Genomic DNA, 20,295 nt, shown 5'->3' with positions numbered 1-20,295 from the left:
CACACTTGGTTCTCTAGCCTCTCTTGAACTGCTGTAACGGCATCTTGTGCAGAAATGGCGAGATAACATAATCCTTCCATTTGAACTTGTTACCCTCTTCAATGCAGCAAGTCAAGCGGGCAATATGTGAGACAGGAAGCACGTTTGAACTTGACCTCACGATGCAAGTTCTGCAGGCTTCTGCCAAACTGTGCTTCAAACGTCATTGTAAGAAAGCCTTTTTTTTAAAAAAAAAACCAAAACCAAAAAACCTCATTCATGTTGATATAGAGGAAGACTATTGCTAAAAACTGTGGAACGCACACATCTGGGAAGGATGTTTATATGTTGCATGATGTGCAATCACACACTGATGAGCCTTTGCAGCTTAGAGTTGTGCATGTCTAAAGCTCTGTTCAAGCTTTCAGCTGAATGTGTAAGGGCAGAATGTGTGAGGATATGGGACTTTATGCTCCTGAGTCACCTGTTCTAAGCTTCCTGCATTAAGCAGAAAGGTAAAAGATAAAGGTAAATGTAAAGGACCCTTGGATGGTTAAATCCAGTCGAAGGCGACTATGGGGTTGAAGCACACATCTCGCTTTCAGGCCGAGGGAGCCAGCATTTATCCACAGACAGCTTTCTGGGTCATGTGGCCAGCATGACTAAACCGCTTCTGGCGCAACGTAACACCGTGACGGAAGCCAGAGTGCACAGAAACGCTGTTTACCTTCCTGCCGCAGCGGTACCTATTTATCTTCTTGCACTGGCGTGCTTTTGAACTGCTAGGTTGGCAGGAGCTGGTACAGAGCAACAGGAGCTTACTCCGTCCCGTCACGGGGCTTCGAACCGCTGACTTTCTGATCAGCAAGCCCCAAAGGCTCAGTGGACTTAGGGAAATTCAGGCCCAGGAGCCACATGCAGCCTTCCAGGCCTCTCTCGCTGGCCCTCAGAACACTTCCAAGAGTTCACATCCCTCAGTGGCCCCTCTTTGCCCCTTGAGTGCTTTATGCCTGGCTGAAATGTATCTTTGAATTCTTAACAACATCTCTTCCTTACCTAGATAGAAAACAGAGAGGTGTGTGGAAGGGTATGTAGAAGCTAACCTGTTGTACAAAGGTAAAAATGTACATTTGTTGTTTTGTCCACTTGTGCTTCTGACCACCATTGGCAGCTGAACCTCAGAAGTTTGGCCAGCAATGAATGAAGCCCTCAGGCTGAAAATGTTTCCCTACCCTTGAGCTACACAATGACCTTATTCAGGGTAATGTCAATGAGCAAAGCATACCTTTTCAGGAGGAGTTGGGAAAGTGTTATTCAGCACTGCCGAAAATGTTCACAGAACAACTCAGTAATTTCAGCATCAGCTTTCGTGATTATACACGTACCTGATTAACTTAACTAAGTGCAGCCGAATGTTCACTGTGAATTGCAGACTACATTTATTTCCAAATGTCTCGGATGATAGATGTTTAAAGTTACAGCAATCACGTTAAACACAGCCATTGTTTTTCTTTTAACACTAGCTGAGAAAGAACACATATTGTTCTTTTTGCAGTTATTATACCATCTCCAGGGAGTTTTGTCACACATTGCAACCAAATAAACAAAAAAGTGCACATTACTTAAGCAGCCACAAAAACTTTCTTCAATCCATTATACCAATTGTTTAACCAATGCATGGCCCATCTAGGCAGGTGCCTGTAAGCATTAATTCAGTAAGTATTCTTCAGAAGTTTATTCTTCTCTATTAGCTGTCAGCTGCTGGAGTCAGGAGTAGGTCAGCAATAAAGGACAGTGGTGTCAATGAAATTAACTCTTTATTCAAAGAAACCAAAACAGTGCAGGCCTAGTAATCCCAGCAACTCTTGCCCCACCAAAGGTCCCTGCCTTCCCACCACTTCCTTCCCCAGCAGCCTAAGGCTTTGATGTCTTGTCTCTCTTTGCTCCTCCCATTTCATTTATCTCTGTGTTTGGGGAGACCAGGGGGAAGGGGAGCTGGCCACAGCAGGAGAGGGAGATTCCCTGGATTCTTCAGCAGCCTGCCTACACTCTTGCCTCCTCACCCACCTCCACTCCTGCCTCTGAATTTAGACAGCTCTCAGCCACACCCTCTTCCTGCTCACGAATCCCTGTTGCCTCTTCAGCTTCCAACACCTCCTCCTCCCAGTCTGGTCCCTCTTCTCCCTCTGATCACAAACATCATCCCTCCACCAATCTCCTGGCTCTGAGCCAGATTCCCTTGGGGGTTCCCCAGCTGCTGCCTCCTACCACTCCTCTGCATCCAGCCAGTCCATGGCATTAGCCGTGTGTGTGTGTTTAAATTTAAGTGCCAAGCCAACTCTGTCCTTATTACAGTTGCAGGAAACCTTAATATAATTCAGAAGACATTGTAAATGTCTGGGTCTAATTAATTTCATAAATGTGTGTACATCTGCATGCACACACACACACTTTGAAGAAGTAGCAAATTGGTTCCTAAACCATATTAAGCTGAGTAAATCAGATCCCCATCTGTGATAGAAAGCATATTGAATAATACAGATTAAATGTAAACCATATTGAGCTGCAGAAAAGATGCCATATAGCAGATTTACAGTCTACAATGTGCGCAGAGAGCCTGTTAATATAGATCACTGCTGTCACACATCACAGTTTGCTTGTCTTCCCACACCTCGTCCCCTTCAACAAGAGCATAAAGAGCACACCACACCATTTTTTGATTCATTTGGCAAACTCTGCTCCCCACAGGTCCTAATTTCATGTGGCGAGGATTAAGGATGAGAATGAGAACTCTCTCACAGACATTTTGCCATTGCAATCCATCTAATAGCTGTGATCAATTTTAAGTCTTCACATAAAGGGAACTTACAGCAAACAAAAGGCTGCAGGTTTATGGGGATAGACTGGAGTTTCCCACAGGAAAATATGTTTGCGTGACATTTAGGAATTCAAACTGGAGTAGGTCGCTGACTGGATGCCTGGAGGATGCAATTTAGTTAGCCATGGTGGGATTTAGCCTGTGTGTAACCATCTACCCCTAGCCAAATGGCAGGCATTCAAGGAAAGGAGTCATATCATTCAAGGTCTGGCACAAAAATGCCAGAGTAGGCCAGTTAATTTTCCATGTGTTATATAAAGACATCCAGGGTTTCTTGCTGGTCTGACCAATGAGACCTTATTGCCTCACTCACCCATTACTGCATGGATGAGGATCCTATGAATTTACTGAGAATGTTGTTAGCATGTTCTGATTAGTTCTAATGTGCAACTGAAAGTAAACAAACAAGAAAGGAGATTCTGACTAAACATCAGGAAGAACGTTCTGGCAGTAAAAGCTGTTTGACAGTGCAACAGACTCCCTCGAAAGGTGGTAGGCTCTCCTCCACTGGAGGTTTTTAAGCAGAGGTCAGATGGCCATCTGTCATGGATGCTTTAGTTCAGATTCCTGCATCGCAGGGGGTTGGACTAAATGACCCTTGGGCCCCTTCCAACCCTACAAATCTATGCTTTTATCAAAATATATCATTGTTTCTGGAATGCAAGTAAATCACATAACCTTAACATCTGTAGGGTCTATGGACACTAATATTTAACTCTTACTGGAGCAATGAACATGGAGAAAATGACTTCCCTTCCTTTCACATATACTAATGCTGCTGAGGTCATATTTATGTACACCCACAAGTGGTGTTGAAATCATTCCACAGGAAATTGGTTCCCAATGTTTCCAGTCCTCACTTAAAATTGACTTCATGACAATGGCAGGTGGGCAGTGTGATTCGGTTTCATGATGACAGGGGTGCTAAGAATGTTCACCATTGTGAGTAACGTCAGTATAAGCAACACAAGTGATATTCAGTACCAGTTCTTATTTGTTCATGGCTTCATTTCCACCAAATTACAAAAGAGGAGTGGTTTGTGGTATGTGAATAGGACAGCAAAGCTGAGGGACCCTGTTCACCACCCTTTCTGTTGCCCCAGCCCTACCTTGTTCCTGTCACTTACTCATTGCCATGGGCTCTTGAGTTTGGTACGATATGATGGCATCATCTTATCAAGCACCCCAGCAAACAGAACATTGCTTTATGGTGTTCATGTATTTTATATAGGGCCAGGAAAGGGCAGAGAGGTAGTTTATGCCAACGGATCCACTACTGATTGGCAATGTAAACTGAAGTCTCTCGGGAGTTGTCCCTGCTGCCCAGCCAAGTCCACTGATTGAGCAATTGTTACACTGGAACAACTCCAGATTGTGGTATGTTGAAGCAACCATAGACCATGAAAGCAGGAATCTTGTAGCAGATTCATAAACCACAATGGGGTGTCTTAGAGAGGCCACATGCACATCTGTGTGTCCTCACATTAACATCAAAACCTCAGTGCTGATGTCAACTGGCGGGCATCACAAATGGTAGGAGAGGCAGCTGGCGGCAGCTGGTGCCCAGAGAACTCCAAACTTGCAACGGGAGCAGGTTTAGAAAGCTCTGAGCCAAAACCCACAGCAGCACAAGCAGTCCTAATTTATGTGTTCCAGATTCAATAAACCTATGAGTATCAGGCATGATAGCAAACTGTGCAGGCTATTCACTGTGCTATAAATAAAAGGGGCATGCTGTCGCCGTTCAGTGAGTGACAAATAGTATCCAAAAATCTCCAGTTCGGAAAATGATATGCCATCTGCTTGTCATTCATTTCTAAAGGCTTTTCTCCCTTCTCCCCCCACACTGGGAGGGGAAGAGATCTGATATAAATGATTATGGCCCCGTGAGCGGAAAAATACAGAGTTTATCCTTTTTAGACAGACAGGTGACAAGCTTCCATCTTTGATCTTAACCAATGCATACAGATTTCAAATTCTAAATAAATGCACTCTTCTCTTTTCGGTTGCTGATAGCTGTCAACGGTCAAAAGACAAGCCATCCTTTGAGGAGTCTTTCAGGCTCATCAGCGCCATCGTGCTAACCAAGATGATTGCTGATGACCAGGCACTTTGGGGTTCTGACGGCATGGTGGTGATTGATTAAAAGGCAGGCTAAGGGACAGGGAGCTTAACTGCTAAACAAAGGCGTGCCTTTGCCCTTTCCGTTCAGATTCCTTTCTTGACTAATCCATCCTTAAGTCTGTTTTGTTCCAAAACACAGGAGATATGAATATTGCATCGAACTGCTCAACCATTTAGAGAAGGCATTGGGAACCTCAGATATATCTGGACCTCAAAACTCCAGATCACACCTCAGGTTACACCTATCTTTGCACCTGGGTGTTTTGTTTTTTTCCAGGGTGAGGACTGAACTGGGTCCTTGAACTCTTGTTTGTCTGGATGAAGGTTAGGGATGTGTGTAAATATGAGTAGAAACTAGCCCACTGTACAAAGGTAATCTTTACATCCACTCCCCCAGCTCTGATCTCACCCAGGTGATTCATATACCACTTCATATTGGGGGGGGAGGATATCTAAGCTGTTTACTGCAAATGAATGTCAAATGCAAGAAAAAATACAGTAAATAATAAAAAACCCCAAAACATTCTGTAGTTTAGAGCAGCACAGTTAAGAATTAGATATACTCTAAAAGAGCAATATAAATGCAACCAACTAACATATGTGGACCATAATAATTACCAGCGTATCCTAAATACAGACATGCAGCATAGACAGTCAGCCATACCCAACAGATATACAAGCATGCATACATAGAGGTAACTGTCGCGAATTCCTCGCGGCACTTTAGCAGAATGCTCAGAGTCCCAGGTTCTTTAGTGCAGTATTTATTATTGTGAGCTAAATATATATACACATATCTACAGAAGCAGTTCATATAATCAGACAGAGTACCTGCACCTTGAGGCAAAAGAAGACTCCACACTCATCTACACCACCACCACCATTACTATTGGACAGGCTTTACTTTTAAACTGGTCACAGCCAATCACATTACTGCTGAGTCATTCTGACCCAGCACTTCCACAGAGAGTATTGCATCAGCCTGTTGCAAACTGAAGCCTGCAGACTTACTTACACAGCATCCTATGAATTCCAACAGTAACAGCAGTACTCTGACCTCTGCTGCTATCCAATGCCATATTGACATCCTAAAAGTAAACATATAGGGAGGGTGACTGAAGGACTAAGGCTAATCTCTTGCCAGAAGTTGGTGCTATGAAAAGGACCAATGTATATGTAATTAATTCACACCAATCAGTTCAATACCGTATCATATTGCCATGTTGTGGTCCTTTACACCACCCACTGTCCCACGCATTTTCAAGTTCATTTCTGCAATCATGTAGGATAAAAAAAAAGTTTCCCTTTATTTATTTATTTATTTTTTTAACGGCAGAATATAAGAAAGGCTTTGTAACAGTATGTCCACTCTTCAGATAGCAGTTTTCAGAAATCTGTGTTGTTGCGTGTGTAGGTCCCCAGGCCACCCCTCAAATAACTTCACACATAACACATATTTTAGTTTTGGTTTTTTGGGCACTATTTTGGCCACAACTTTATTAAAATACAAAATCAGTGAGTGGTTGTTTAGACATTGGTTATGACTATCTGTCCCCCCACCTGGGACAGAACTGACATCCCGAGGTCCGATCGGTAGCCAGTAGAAGGGAAAGTCAAACTTGGGGGTCATTTGAGCTAAGCGTCGGACCCCTGCTGCTCACCCCAGCAGCTCCCCGAAAGCTTGCCGGCCCAGATCCTATGACAAGGATTCCCATGACAGGGATTGGGCGGCCCTGGTCCCATGACAGGGATTGGATGAAATCATGGCAAGCCCCAGGATTCCTTTAACGGAATTCCCTTCAGCGCAATGGGAGGGGCAGGCACGGCCTATCCTGACCCCTCCACCACCAGCATATTATAACCAATGCCTAACTGCAACCTTACAAGTTGTGATGAATTGCTGAGTAGTAGGCAAAAGCCAAATGGCGCAACCAATCACCAAATGGCAAAATTCCTACTAGGCCCCTGCGCCAAGGCAGACGACCCCATGACAGGCAAAGCAAGGTCAACCGGAAAAGAGGGCGGGCGGGCGGGTGATCCGATGCACTCTGCAAAGAGAAAGAGAAACCAGAGTGCACCAATATTTAAAGACTATGGTCCCACCCACCCAATTTGCAACATACAATTTGCCCCAGCAACCCGGTTATCCAATCACAATGCCAGGCAACAACTATTAACCTGCCTGGCAACCAGAGGCCTGGCCCGGTGGCCCACACCGCAACACGTGCTCTCATTTATTGGAGAACACACTTTTCCATGAAAATAGCAAAGCATTAGTAAATGATATCATTTTTTTGAGGGGGGGGTTACTTTCAAGGAGATCAAGGCAGAAATGAAACTTTGGAAGCTTGCGATTCCCCCAGATTTATACACAAGGATATTGTTGCCTCCAGGTGCAGCCCATTTATTAGAAAAGTTGAACTGCATTTTGTGCTGACAGTGAAAACATTTGCTTATGAATTTTGGGACACAGAGAGAGGAGGAGGATGTTGTATCCAAAGAAATTGATTAATGTTGTATCCAGAAAGTAAATGAGATGATGGAGGAATGTAGATGGCAGATGGCATTGTTGTAATAATAATAATAATGATAATGATAATAATGCTTTTATTATTTATTCCCCTACCCATCTGGCTGGGTTTCCCCATTCACTCTGGGCAGCTCCCAGCAGAATAGTAAAAACACGATAAAACATCAAACATTAAAAACTTCCCTAAGAAGGGCTGCCTTCAGATGTTTCCTAAATGTTATATAATTACTCATCTCCTTAACATTTCATGGGAGGGCATTCCACAGGGTGGATGCCACTACCAAGAAGGCCCTCTGCCTGGTTCCCTGTAACTTTGCTTCTCACAGTGAGGGAAGCAGCAGAAGGCCCTCAGAAGAGGACCTCAGTGTCTGGGCTGAAAGATGTGGGTGGAGGCACTCCAGGTGTACTGGGCTGAGGCCATTTAGGGCTTTAAAGGTCAGCACCAACACTTTGAATTGTGCTCAGAAACGCTCTGGGAGCCAATGAAGATCCTTTAGGACCGGTGTCTCTGAGGTGAAAGACAGCACATCAGTAATTAGGAAGGATGGAAAGATCAGTCTACTCCTGGTTCATGTAAGTTTTGCATGTGTTTGTTTATAAATCATTTGAGTTAATCCAAAGTGAATCCTCCTTAAAAGAGATCCGCTGAAATCAATGGGCATGACTAACTTAGAACCATTATTTTCAACATGTCTAACCTGGACATAACTTAGTTCAATATAATCAGTTCTGCCCCATTCCCTTATTGAAAAAGAACACCATGTGAACATTGGTATTTAAATATTGGCATTTAAATGCATATCTTTGAACATAGAGTCTCTCATTTCAAAATTTATATCCTTAAAAAAACCAAAAAACCTTTCTGGTGTATTTTGGTACATTTTTGAGCTGTGAGCTTTTCACAAAGTTCAGAAAAGTGCCAAATCGGAAGACTAATTTCATTCTGATTTGCACATTAGTTCAGGAGATGTGGAACAAGTCAGCTCCCATCAAAATTTGCAAGGAACAAATTATTCAAGCATCCCTATTAGAGAGACTCAATAATTTCTATGTCCCCATCAAACTCTAGTCACTTCATACAGGCTATTTCCATTAGGCACTACAGAAATATTCATATTCCCAAATTATCCTCATTTTGTCCAGTTCCTTCCGCCAACCCGGACCGCACTTCTATCCAAATGTCCAGTTTGGAACACTGCAAATTTTGTATCTGTGAATGTAAGGGAATCCTTCTATCAATGAGCAAATAGCACAGGGGCTCATCCAAAAATCAAAAATCGGATTGTACTTCTAGGGGCATGTTGTATTACCAAGTAATAAAGAAACCAGAAGAAAGAAATCCTTCTGAGCTCGTAGAATAGTTGGATGTATTTAGATAAAAAGAGGAATCACATGTGTATACAACTTGTTTTCAAAGCTGGGATGATCCACTAGGGTTGTTAATCAGCTTCTTGTGGCAAACCAATGATGTTTAACCCTGTGAAGATCAGATGAGCTCATGTATTTTAATGTATTTTCAGAAGAAAATGCTTCCTGCTGTGCACTACAAATTCAAAATAGCATGGATCTAGCAATGTACACCTGCTTTTGGAAAAGTATTCACTTTGCACTGATGGAAAGAGTTCATTTTAAAACCTCAGTGCTGGGTGCAGTTCCTGTAAATCGCTAACAATTTTCCTTAAAATGTAGTTACTGTGCTTGAAAGAAACAGAGAGTTGGAGTGGCAATGTGGCTAAGAGACTCATTTAAAAATCAAGACGTCTGTGGGTTAAGCCTTGCTTCTGCAACAAATCCAAGAGCAGTTCTTAGACAACCCACTCACTCTCAGCTTCAGCCCACCATCTGCAACGTGGGGATAATAATACTCACTTGCTTTACAGGATTGTTCTATATATATATATTTACAAGAGCTGTGCATTTGCAATGTGTTCTGCCTGAATTGTGAGGTGAAGGGTGCTTTGGGTGAGGTGTTCATATACCTGAGTCAAATTGCACCATTAATCAGGTGTCTCAAGTCATACCAGGGACTCCCTGAAATGGCAAGTCACTCTGTGCAAAAGCCTCACTGAATTTTGTCATCTGAAGCAGAATGGCAATTGCCTTTTTTTAACAGCAAAACAGAGCTGACTAGGCAAATACCCTGAGCAAAACTGGGGAGGAAAAGAAGAGATGGAGAAATAGAGGCTTTTTTGTTTCTGTGGACTGGTCGAGCATTCGGTTACAACAAATTATGTTCCCAGGGCACTCCAATCACAGTGTTTTCTGAGACGGATCTTTCCAGGCTTCCAACAGAGCTCACTCCCCCCCCCCTCGATTCAGTTGTAGGAATTTTCACATGACTCCTTTGTTTGTTTTTATTCTAACCCCTTTCTCATTTTCAATAAGTAACACCTACTTTAATTGTTTATCATTCTGTTTATTTTTTCTTAGGTTTGTGCAAACAGCTCCGAGGGTCTGCTTGTCCATTAAGGAAACTCCCAGGTGTGTTCATTGCCAGCCTATTATTATCCTTCTGCAGGGAACAGCACAGAAAGAAGCACAATGGCACACCTGCGTCAGCACAACTGGATGCCTTCATCTGCCCCAGCTGCAATGAAGCATATCTCTCCTGTATTGGTCTCTACAGCCACACCATGCGCTGTAACTCTCCAATGGTTTGACTACACCCCTAAAGGTGCACTCTTCCATTGATTCCCAATACAGATGGATGCAGACAACAACAACTTTTATTGCCCACTTATCCAGGGGCACATTCTCCAGACCATTGTCCACAAAGCACTAGGGGAGGTTAACCCATCCCCAGTGGCAGAGCTTCATGCTCCAGCACTGGGCAGGTGGGGAGGAGAGCAGGTGGGGCATGGCTGGCACGTGCCCCGGGAGTGTGGTGCACCACCTGCAGGGGTGTGGTGTGCGTCCTGGGGCTGTGACATATCACCTGCAGGGGCGTGGAGCCCAGCACAGGCAGGGGGCAGCTGTGATGGCACCCCACCGGTATCACGCTGCCGGTGCCCATCCCCAAATGGTTAGCTACTGTAACTCAAATAAAACAGCATCCTTAAATGTTCAGATATTCATTTAGGAAAACACCAGAAGGTTTTCTATTGGGAACAGTACCAGGAAGTCTAAAGGAAGAAGACAAGACATTATATTTACTGTATACGGAACAGTAGCCGCAAGGCTATTGATTGCGAAAAATTGGGAAAGTGGTATTATACCGACAAAAACAGAGTAGCTTGCCAAATTATTGGAGTATTACAATATATCGAAAACAATGGGAGGAATGGGAAGGATCTCAAAGGAGAAGAGAGACAGGGACTGGAAGGTGTTTAAAGGATACTTGCAAAACCATATTGAAAAATCAGAACTCCTATTAGAATAAACAAGTTCTGTTTTAAATACTGAAATACTGAATAAGATGAATAACAATGTGTAACAGAAAAAGGAGCATGAAATTAGGTTAAAGGTGTGTGAAAGAAAGTAATAGAAGTGGAAAGAAATTGCAATTGAGTAGATTGGAAGTCTAACACAAAGGTGGGGTGAGGGGTGGTGGATGGTGATGGGGAAAAAGAATTATCTGTGGGATTGGGTGTAGGTATGTTTGAACATTTTTAAGGACTGTATGAAATGTATGTTTGTATGCTTGTATATTCGCAATATATGTGTATTGATGCTGAATTATTTTAATAATAAAAACTTTTTAATTTTTTTTAAAAAAACCCAGCATCCTTAGCTGATAAAATGATGGGGCAATTTCATTCTTTTTACATTTAGCGACTCAAGTAAAGGATGAATAGGCAAAAAGGGAATTCATTTATCCAGGTCATGTGTGCATTTCAAGTAAGGGACTGGGTGCTTGAGACATATCCTGCTTACTCCTGTTTCTCCTAATTTTATTGCATTATTGGTTTGTGTTTCAATACTCTTGTGATTGAAATTTGCTTGCCTGCTGCCATGAAATCCAATTTGGGATGAAGGGCATTTTATACATCAATAATTGGCTTCTGGGCAAATTTCTTAAATTTGTAAGATTTAAAGGAAGCGGAGGCTTAGCCTTGGGCCTTTCATCTCAGTTGCGTTGCAACTCCTGCCATCATCATTACCTGTATCCATTGAACAGAACATAGACTTCAGGTCAATTGGTTTTCTGAAATACATTAAGTCAACCTTTGGCTGACTATTGCATCTAGTTTTAGGTTGGGCTTTTGCGGTGCAAAACGAAAGTCCTCATCTCTGTCTGTGACTAGATGCCAATACATATTGAAAACCACCTGTTTACACCTTAAATGTGCAGTCAGGAACTTCTGAAACTTCTGTAACAGAAAAATTTGCTTCTCATCTGTGAAAAGACAATCAATGTTAGCATCATGCATATTTTTAACCTTGTCACAAAACTCCTGAAACTTTTCTAAAGTTTCTTGTGGTTTCTCCATCATATAAACCCAAGAATAATTAGTGAAACAATCCACACACAAAAGGTAATACTTTGCACTGCCTCTAGATGGTTCTAGAGGACCAATTACATCAGCATACACCCGCTGAAATGCTCTGTCGACCTTCTTGGTCTTAGTCACCTTCCTGGTGCTCACACTGGTCACACCTGCAAGAGAGATTTCGTTAGAAACAGAAGAATTACATTTCATGTAATCACTTTGATCAAAAGTCAACAAATACAGTCCATCTTTCTCTTTGGCAGTAAGAAACAGTTCTCCATCTTTGTAGATCTTGCAGCTTTTAGCATCATAGGACAGTTTCAGTCCTTTCTTTGCAATCTGCGACACGCTCAGCAGATTAAATCTCAGTTCTGGAACCAGGTAAACATCACTTATAGTCAAGTTCAGACTTTCAAGATACACAGTCCCAATTCCGGTTGCTTCCAACTCCTGACCGTTGGCCTGTTTCACAGTGAAGCTTTGCTTCTTCAACGTCGAAAACAGTCCTCTGTGCGGGCACAAATGTTTTGTACAGCCCGTGTCGATTATGAATGCGTTCCCAACATCTGGCGTGGTTCCTTTCGCCATCATAGCCTTTGCAGGTTTCACCTGGCACTTGGTACGGCTTTTGCCTGACGCCTGAGGCTTCGTAGAGCTGCTCTTTGCTCCTCTTGACTGGCGCGGCTTCTTACAGTTTCGCTGTAGATGCCCAGTCTGTCCACAATTGTAGCATCGGACAGCACTCAATGCTACACCATGCTCTCCAGTAGCATCAGCAGTGGGGGAATTAGAACTCTGTTCTTCCCTCCCCCTGTCTTTTTCTTCCAGTGCAGCAAGTCTGTCGTGTTCATTCAGGACCACAGCACAAACTCTCTCCGCGGTCAGCTGCGCGGCCGGTAGGGAACCAAGCTGACTGGCAACAACCTTGTAGGTGCGGCTAAGGCTGTTTATCATCATGAAGCAAAACACTTCCTCCTGAAGACGGAAATTGCGTTCCACCATCTGTTGACGCAGAAACTTCATTTCTGTCAGGTGCGCTTGAACATCTCCATCAGGCGCAAGTCTCAGATTGGTCAATTTCTCAAAATACAGCAACGCTGAAGAACCAGCATCTCTCTGATGCGTTGTACGCAGCGTGTCCCATACCTCTTTCGCATTTTCTAAATGCTGAACATGCACCAACTGATCATCTGAGACACACAGAATTATAGCAGTCCTGGCCCTTACATTCTGTGACTCCCAACCTCTGGTTGGTGCTGCAGGGATGGGGTTTTCAATTACATCAAAAAGCCTCTGATTCTGCAGCAGGGCCTTCATCTTTACAGACCAAGATGAATAATTGTCATTGGTTAAGGGAGGTGGGCAAGGCAAACCTCCCCCTTTCTTGGCATCCATCTTGAAGCCAAGCCTCCAGCTCACAATGTCAAACAAACTGTAAAATCCAACAGTTGTTTTTTCCTTTCTCACGCAGCAAAACTGCAAGTTGTTTGTGCTTTTTGCACCTGGCAGCTAAATTCAGGCTGCTATTGAAAAGTCCCTTCCAAGAGCTCGTAAACTTGTAGCCAAAACATTCTCTGGTTTTGTTTCGCTTTCCCAGGCTCACACTCAGAGTCCAGCCCCTTTGCCAGTAATTTTCCAGGACCGTTACCTAGCAACAATGCATTTCAATAAGACATCTTATCTACCACAAAAATGTGTGGAATGCAGGCTTCAGCCTTCAAGCTGCAGGCCTCTTCTCCCGGAGCTCTTGTTTTCTTTGAAACGCAGCTCCGTGAACCAGGGAATTAATCTTCCTGCGTTCACACTTTTAGCCCGAAATGCAGCATACCTTGAACTTTGTTGCTCTGGAAAACACCTCTTCTTTCCATCAGCTGTCTGTGGAGCCTCTGGCTTCTTTCAGACGCTTCTCTTCCTCCTTGGAGCAGAGGAGGACAATCCACCAGCCTCTCATGCAGATGTCCGATGAATCGCAACCATCCGAAGGCTGCCACTGTTGGAATTCTGCCTGGGTCAGAGGAATGTGCCACAGCGTAGGCACCGGCAGATATTCCTGTCGACCTCCCCGCGTCTCCACTCTGCTGATAAGCAGGCGAGGTCCGGCGATTCTTCTCAGATGTATGAGAGGAACACACCGTTCTTCTTCTCTCCCCTTTGGTGTCCCCAGGGAGGGGAAAGAAGCAGACAGAAAACTATTTACATCATTTATTTCTGCCTCTTACATCAGTACAGAGAATCATGTCTGCACTCAACAACAGCAAGAAGAAACTCCTCCCAAGTACATCCAGTACGGGTCATATGACACACACACACTGAGCTAACATCCGGTGCTCAGTACAGAATGGACTGCCCCTTTGTTCCCATGGCAACAGTCACAAACATCCTGTCTGGCTTTCCAGCCACAAGCAGCTGGCTGAGCTGCTAGAGCCTTTGCTTGCTGCAGCATTGGTGCTTTATGGTAACAAATACTACTACAAAGGATGTGGTCATTTCAGTATATCTGAGATGGGGAGGAAGGCATAATAAAAGATAGATTCATAAATTATGCATTTTTTGACATTTGGATACATCACAGACACTATCAATGTGCCTCTCTTCGATATTGCAGAGCATAGCTTTCAAAACTGGCTGGGTTTATTTGACAAAGTTTATATATTTCTTAACCCAGACTACCCTAGCCAATCTCATTAAAAGCTCCAAATTAGCTAACTTTCCCAAAATGTACTTAATCTAATTCAACTTTTATTCAGCAGCCTTTGGATTAGAGATATCCATGTTATTATGGCATTACAGTTGAACCTACCTGCTAATATTTCATTGAAACTAGAACTCCCACAGTGCCTTTGATTTTTAGGAGTTTGGCAGTGGTTCACAAAGTGAAAAGGTTAAAACAACCTTTATTAAGCAAGCAAACAAACTGGGGGTTTTCTGAGCTAGAGTTGGGAGGCTGGTTGATTTGCATGTAAAATACTAGCAACTATTTGACCACACTGGAATATTCTCTGAACCAAAAATAACTTATGTAGTTGGTGTGTTTAAACACATACAAAGCTCACTATGCCCTGCGGTACTATAACCACAACTGCCTTGAACAATCTTTTTTTTTTTTATCAACTGATATATATGTGTTATCTGTTCAGTTTCACTGTAAAAGAAATTTATTTTGGCAATCAATGGCACTCAGTGTATAGGTCTAGAAGAACTGTTCAATTTCTCAAATGTTGTTCACATATATTTGCATAAATACTAATTGTGACAATAGTACAAAATTACTAATACAATAGCAAGTGTCCAAGTGTCTCTATTTTCCAGGGACATCCCTGATTTAGAGAAGCCATCCCAGTTTCTGATTTGATCCCAGAATGTCCCGCTTTTCCTTAGGATGTCCCTATTTTCATTGGAGAAATGTTGGAGGGCATGGAGTTATGCAACCCCGAGCCGTCTGAAGGCAATCCTGTATAGGAAAGGTGTTTCTTTTAATGTTTAATGTTTTGTTATGCTTTTACTGCCCAGAGTGCTGGGGCAACCCAATAAGATGTGTGGGGTATAAATAGTAAAATTATCATTATGGAATGGGACGTCACTATTGTCATCAAAGAAATGTTGGAGGGTATGCAATAGTATGCAATTGGACTAGTGACTATAACAGTTAACTAAATTGGATTTGTGTGTGTGTGGCTTTTTTGTGTGTGACAGTAGCAACTGGTACATATTTTTCGTGCCAATGGCAGCCATTTTGTCATATTTCAATATGTGCCTCCCGGCACCTCACTGTTTACTCCAGAATGCACCACATGCACCCTTGACTGTTATTTGACAGTATTTGTCTCATATGCCATATTTGGATCAAGATAATCTGGCCACTCTAGTCCCTGCATTGCTAAACCTGAGAATGGATTACCCGGCCGGGGTCAGCAAACTTTTTCAGCAGGGGGCTGGTCCCCTGTCCCTCAGACCTTGTGGGGGGCAGACTATTTTTTTTTTGGGGGGGGGGATGAACGAATTCCTATGCCCCTAACCCAGAGATGCATTTTAAATAAAAGGACACATTCTACTCATGTAAAAACATGCTGATTCCCGGACAATCCACGGGTCGGATTTAGAAGGCGATTGGGCCAGATCTGGCCCCCGGGCCTTAGTTTGCCTACCCATGGATTACTGCAGTGAGCTGTATGTGGGGCTGTCCTGGTCATGAAGTTCCAGGTAGTGCATCTAATGTAGTGACTAGATTGCTGATGGGGGCAGATAGCCAACATCATATTTAACATTGCACTACCAGGGTTCAGGGAGAAATTCAATTCAGTTTTCATTTAAAGGCAGGCCTAACTAATGCCATGCTTTCCAAAACAATACATGGACCAAAAGCCTGCCATTTGCATTTCTCCGAATTTTGCAGTATCATTCTCCAGCTCAAGTTTGCATGAAAATACATTATAGTCTGCAAATGTACAAAAATGTGTATATTAGGGGAAATTGCATAAAATGTATACATATTAGAAGAAATTCACATTTACCGTACTTTTCCGTGTATAAGACTAGGTTTTTTTAAACTAAAAAAAAATGTTGAAAGGGGGGGTAGACTTATACATGGGGGCAATCTCCCCACATTTTCTTAATTTTGAGTCCCCCCAAATAGGGGGCGTCTTATACACATGGGTGTGTTATACACAAAAAAATACGGTATATGCTGGTGAATTTTCATGAGAACTTAAAAAAAAATATGCAAACTGATAAGGACATGTCTAGATCTGAACTTTTTGGGGGAAAGTGAGATTTGCCCATCGCTAAGCACTAGTTCCTAAGACTTCAAATGCTTATTAAAGCATCCAGAAAATATGGGGAACTATAGACTGCACAATCCCAGAATCCTCTGAGCATTTGCAGCAGCACCCAGGGACACTACATTTCATATTGCTCCCCAAGTCCCTGGGCTCTCCAACACTTATCAAGTCATAATTATACCCAGAGAAAATGTAGAGCCTTCAAGTTTGCCAACCTTACTGTTTTATGAGAACAGAGTGAAACAATGCTTTATAGCTTTATAGATTCCCTAGCCCATAGTCTACATATGCTGCTCCAAACTTCCTTTAATGTATGACAACACAAGAGAATGGAAAGAAGGCTGCTGTTATTGTCACCCATTCACAATAAGTGCAATATATTAGCTTAAACCTGTTGTTAGAAACTTATCGAAAATCCTTTGTGTGATGAAGCACAGCGGCCACAAAAAGTGTCCTTAGACTTTGCCATCATTTTTCCTCCTGTGACTCCAGAACATGTTTGATCTTCAATTTAGGTCCCTATTTTTCTTTCCAACGGAGATTTAATGACTACCGCATGCCAGTTAACAACCTTTATGTATTGTGTTCCTTGCAATGTCACTTGTGCTGTTAAATTCCCGATGATGGCTTGAATAGCAAGCAATAACCTTGGGTGGAAAACCTGTATTCCGTTACACACAAAATGGTGAATATGTAAGGAAAACAGAATAACAACTGGGCTGCCTGGAGTTTTTTTTTCCAGAACGAGAAAAACAACAATCCATAATTAGGGAGAAGGTCAGGTTCAGAGTGGGACAAAAAAAACTTCTCTGAAACTTTCAGTTTTGGGGTAGAGTTCTACTTACCTTAAGTCTTAAATGAGGTGACGATATTTATTTCATCTCGTTTTCGTTTTAGGTACAAAATATTAAAGCAATAGAGAGGATCTTCAGTATGCAGCAAAAAATTATGTAAGGAAGGAGCCAGATATAGCTTTGCAAAGCTGGTGTTTCAGAGCTTAGAGCTGCCACAGAGAATGGTCTCTCCTGGGCAACCTCTTCCCAAACTTCTGAGGGTGGTGGAACTACCAAGAAGGTCCCCTCTACTGCTCTTAACATCTGAGATGGTCTGCAGGGAAGGAAACAGTCTTTCAGATATTTGGGGCCTTAGTTATTAATAGCCTTTCCATAGTTATCTTACGTTGATAAAATTAGCAAACTTTCTTGGCCATTTTCCAGATGCAAGCAGTCTGCAAAGCATGCACAATCCCAAGGTATGTTTGCTGTTATATCAGAAAACTTTTTTTTTTTTTGTATAAACTCATACAGTGCAAGAAAACATGGAAACCATTTGAGCAAAACAAAAATCAATTAAAGAAGTACACCATCACTTCTGAAGTGTGGTTTATTTTTTGCTTAAGGACACAGATAAAAGGATTTGTAATCATATTTTTTAAAAAAAAAATCCCTTTGAATGGAAGCTCCAAAATGATGGTTCTGAATTTTCTACCCTCAACCCCATCTTGCCACCCTATAATCCTAACTTTAATCGCATCTATTGTCTGCTTTCCACTTATTTCAGTCATGGGAGTGATGAGGCATTTTGTCCTGCTTGTGATCATGAAGATTAATAACATTAAGAAAGCTGGCTGATAATATTTGCACTCATTTAATTATTTTTCTAGAATTGTAGAAATCCCATTATAATTAGGAAAGGGCATGAGGGAATATACACCAGGGAATAATCTGCCGCTGACAACAAAATGAGTTCAGTGACCCAATTAGGTCATTTCCATTGCTAATTCCACTGATTCTGAACATTATGGGGGAAATTTCTTCAGCGACAATCTATTAAAAACAAGATCACCCACACAGGGTGAGTATGGCCTAATATTGATTAATTTTCTCTTGCAGAAAGGCGAAGTTGTGGCATCATATCATAAAACAATTAAACACAGTGGCAGCAAATGCCTTTCTTACTGTTTCATGTCAACTGAACCAGGAAAAAAAAGTTGCAATAAAATTAGAGATGTGTTCAATTATCCATAGGAGATTCCAGGACATTATTAGCCTATTCACCCTAACACTTATCTTCAATTGCACACAGCAGCAAGAGAAAGGATTTAGGTTACATTTTAGTAATCCTAAATCTTGTGCGTAGTGGGTTTTATCAAAAACTGGAGCACTTGTTACTATAATTTAGCTACAAAAATATACAGCGTTTTTTAACCTGACTTCAATGCAGAAAAGCAGCTTTTAAGCAGTATGAGGAAGTTTGGGTTGTCAGATGAGATTTCCAGCCTCGGTTGTGAGTTTCACTGATTTTGGGTGGATTTGTCAAATATTAACGTTGCTTAAGTCCCCAACACTGCCCTTTTTTCTTTTTCTTTTTACTTTACAAAAATAGCATCTTAGGCTGCAGTCTTAACCACGACTGCTCAGAAGGTACTTCTTATGCAATTCCTTGGTGCTTACTTACAGGCAAACGGAGTTAGAATTGTAGCCTAATGCATATATAAGAATTTCACACTGGTGAGAGACAGTGTGGTGTAATGGTTAATGTGTTAGGAGACCAGGCCTCCTAAGGTAACTGCCACCCAAACACTGGGATAGTTCAGTCACTAGAGTAAGGACTCAGCTCATTAGAAAAAAAAACCCAAAACAAACAGTGCTTTGAATGTGTTATAAAGATGCAACACCAGATGGCGATGGAGAGCAAAAAAAAATCTTTGCGGTTTTACATAGAGCTTTCCCCCCTTTTGTTATAACAATTTATGACTTTATAGCATCCCCCCTCCCCCCGGGTGTGTAGATTCATCCCAAGAGACTCTTAATCTCAGGATCATTGGAGGTTTTTAAACAAAGGTTAGACGGCCATCTGTCAGGGATTCTGTAGCTATGATTACTATATTGTAGGGTGTTGGAATAGAAAATCAGGAGTTAGCAAACTTTTTCAGCAGGGGGCCGGTCCACTGTCCCTCAGAACTTGTGGGGGACCAGACTATTTTTTTTGGGGGGGGGGAGGAACAAATTCCTATGCCCCACAAATAACCCAGAGATGCATTTTAAATAAAAGCACACATTATACTCATGTAAAAACATGCTGATTCCTGGACCGTCCACGGGCCAGATTTAGAAGGTGATTGGGCTGGATCCGGGCCCCGGGCCCGAGTTTGCCTACCCATGTAATAGATGGTTTCCTACTCAAAAATTATATGACTCAGTATATGAACAAGACAGGATATTGCTGTTTTACATGTTTGCCTTGGCACTCAGCCTTTGTTGTGAGTCTTTTCCGAGATCTCAATAAGGAGCTCTGTTTCTGAAAATATATAAAAGCAGAGTAAAATTCCACAAAGGGTTCCACTGTTACATGAAAAGGAAGTGCCGTACTGCTGAGCTGAACCCACTCCCCAAATCCACAACATGGATGCAGCACTTTATGAAAACCTAACGCAGAGCCCAGCGTTTATACCAAGCACCCTGGAGCCTCTTTTCCATTTCTGTATGACGGGTCTTCTCAATTTCCTCATTTCAATGTAAATTTTGTGTGAAGCATCACTTTGTAAAACCAGGTAAAAGATCTGGTGGTTTGTTG

At 42.3% G+C, this 20,295-nt stretch overlaps 1 long non-coding RNA gene across 1 annotated transcript in view; it reads right to left on the bottom strand.

Moving 5' to 3' along the window:
• LOC308478560 overlaps nt 1-17,693 on the bottom strand; it is a 59,071-nt gene extending 41,378 nt beyond the window's left edge. Inside the window, exons 1-2 of the long non-coding RNA XR_013987153.1 lie at nt 17,565-17,693; nt 6,188-6,253 (exon numbers count right to left, since the gene is read on the bottom strand). This is a non-coding gene — a long non-coding RNA (uncharacterized lncRNA). The remainder of the gene's footprint in view (nt 1-6,187; nt 6,254-17,564) is intronic.
• Between the last annotated feature and the right edge of the window lie 2,602 nt (nt 17,694-20,295).

Source organism: Podarcis pityusensis, assembly GCF_964106645.2.
Source record: "Podarcis pityusensis genome assembly, chromosome: 5".
Classification (NCBI taxonomy): domain Eukaryota; kingdom Metazoa; phylum Chordata; class Lepidosauria; order Squamata; family Lacertidae; genus Podarcis; species Podarcis pityusensis.
The sequence above is the reverse complement of the archived record's forward strand: the minus strand, read 5'-3'. Positions and strand labels throughout refer to the sequence as shown.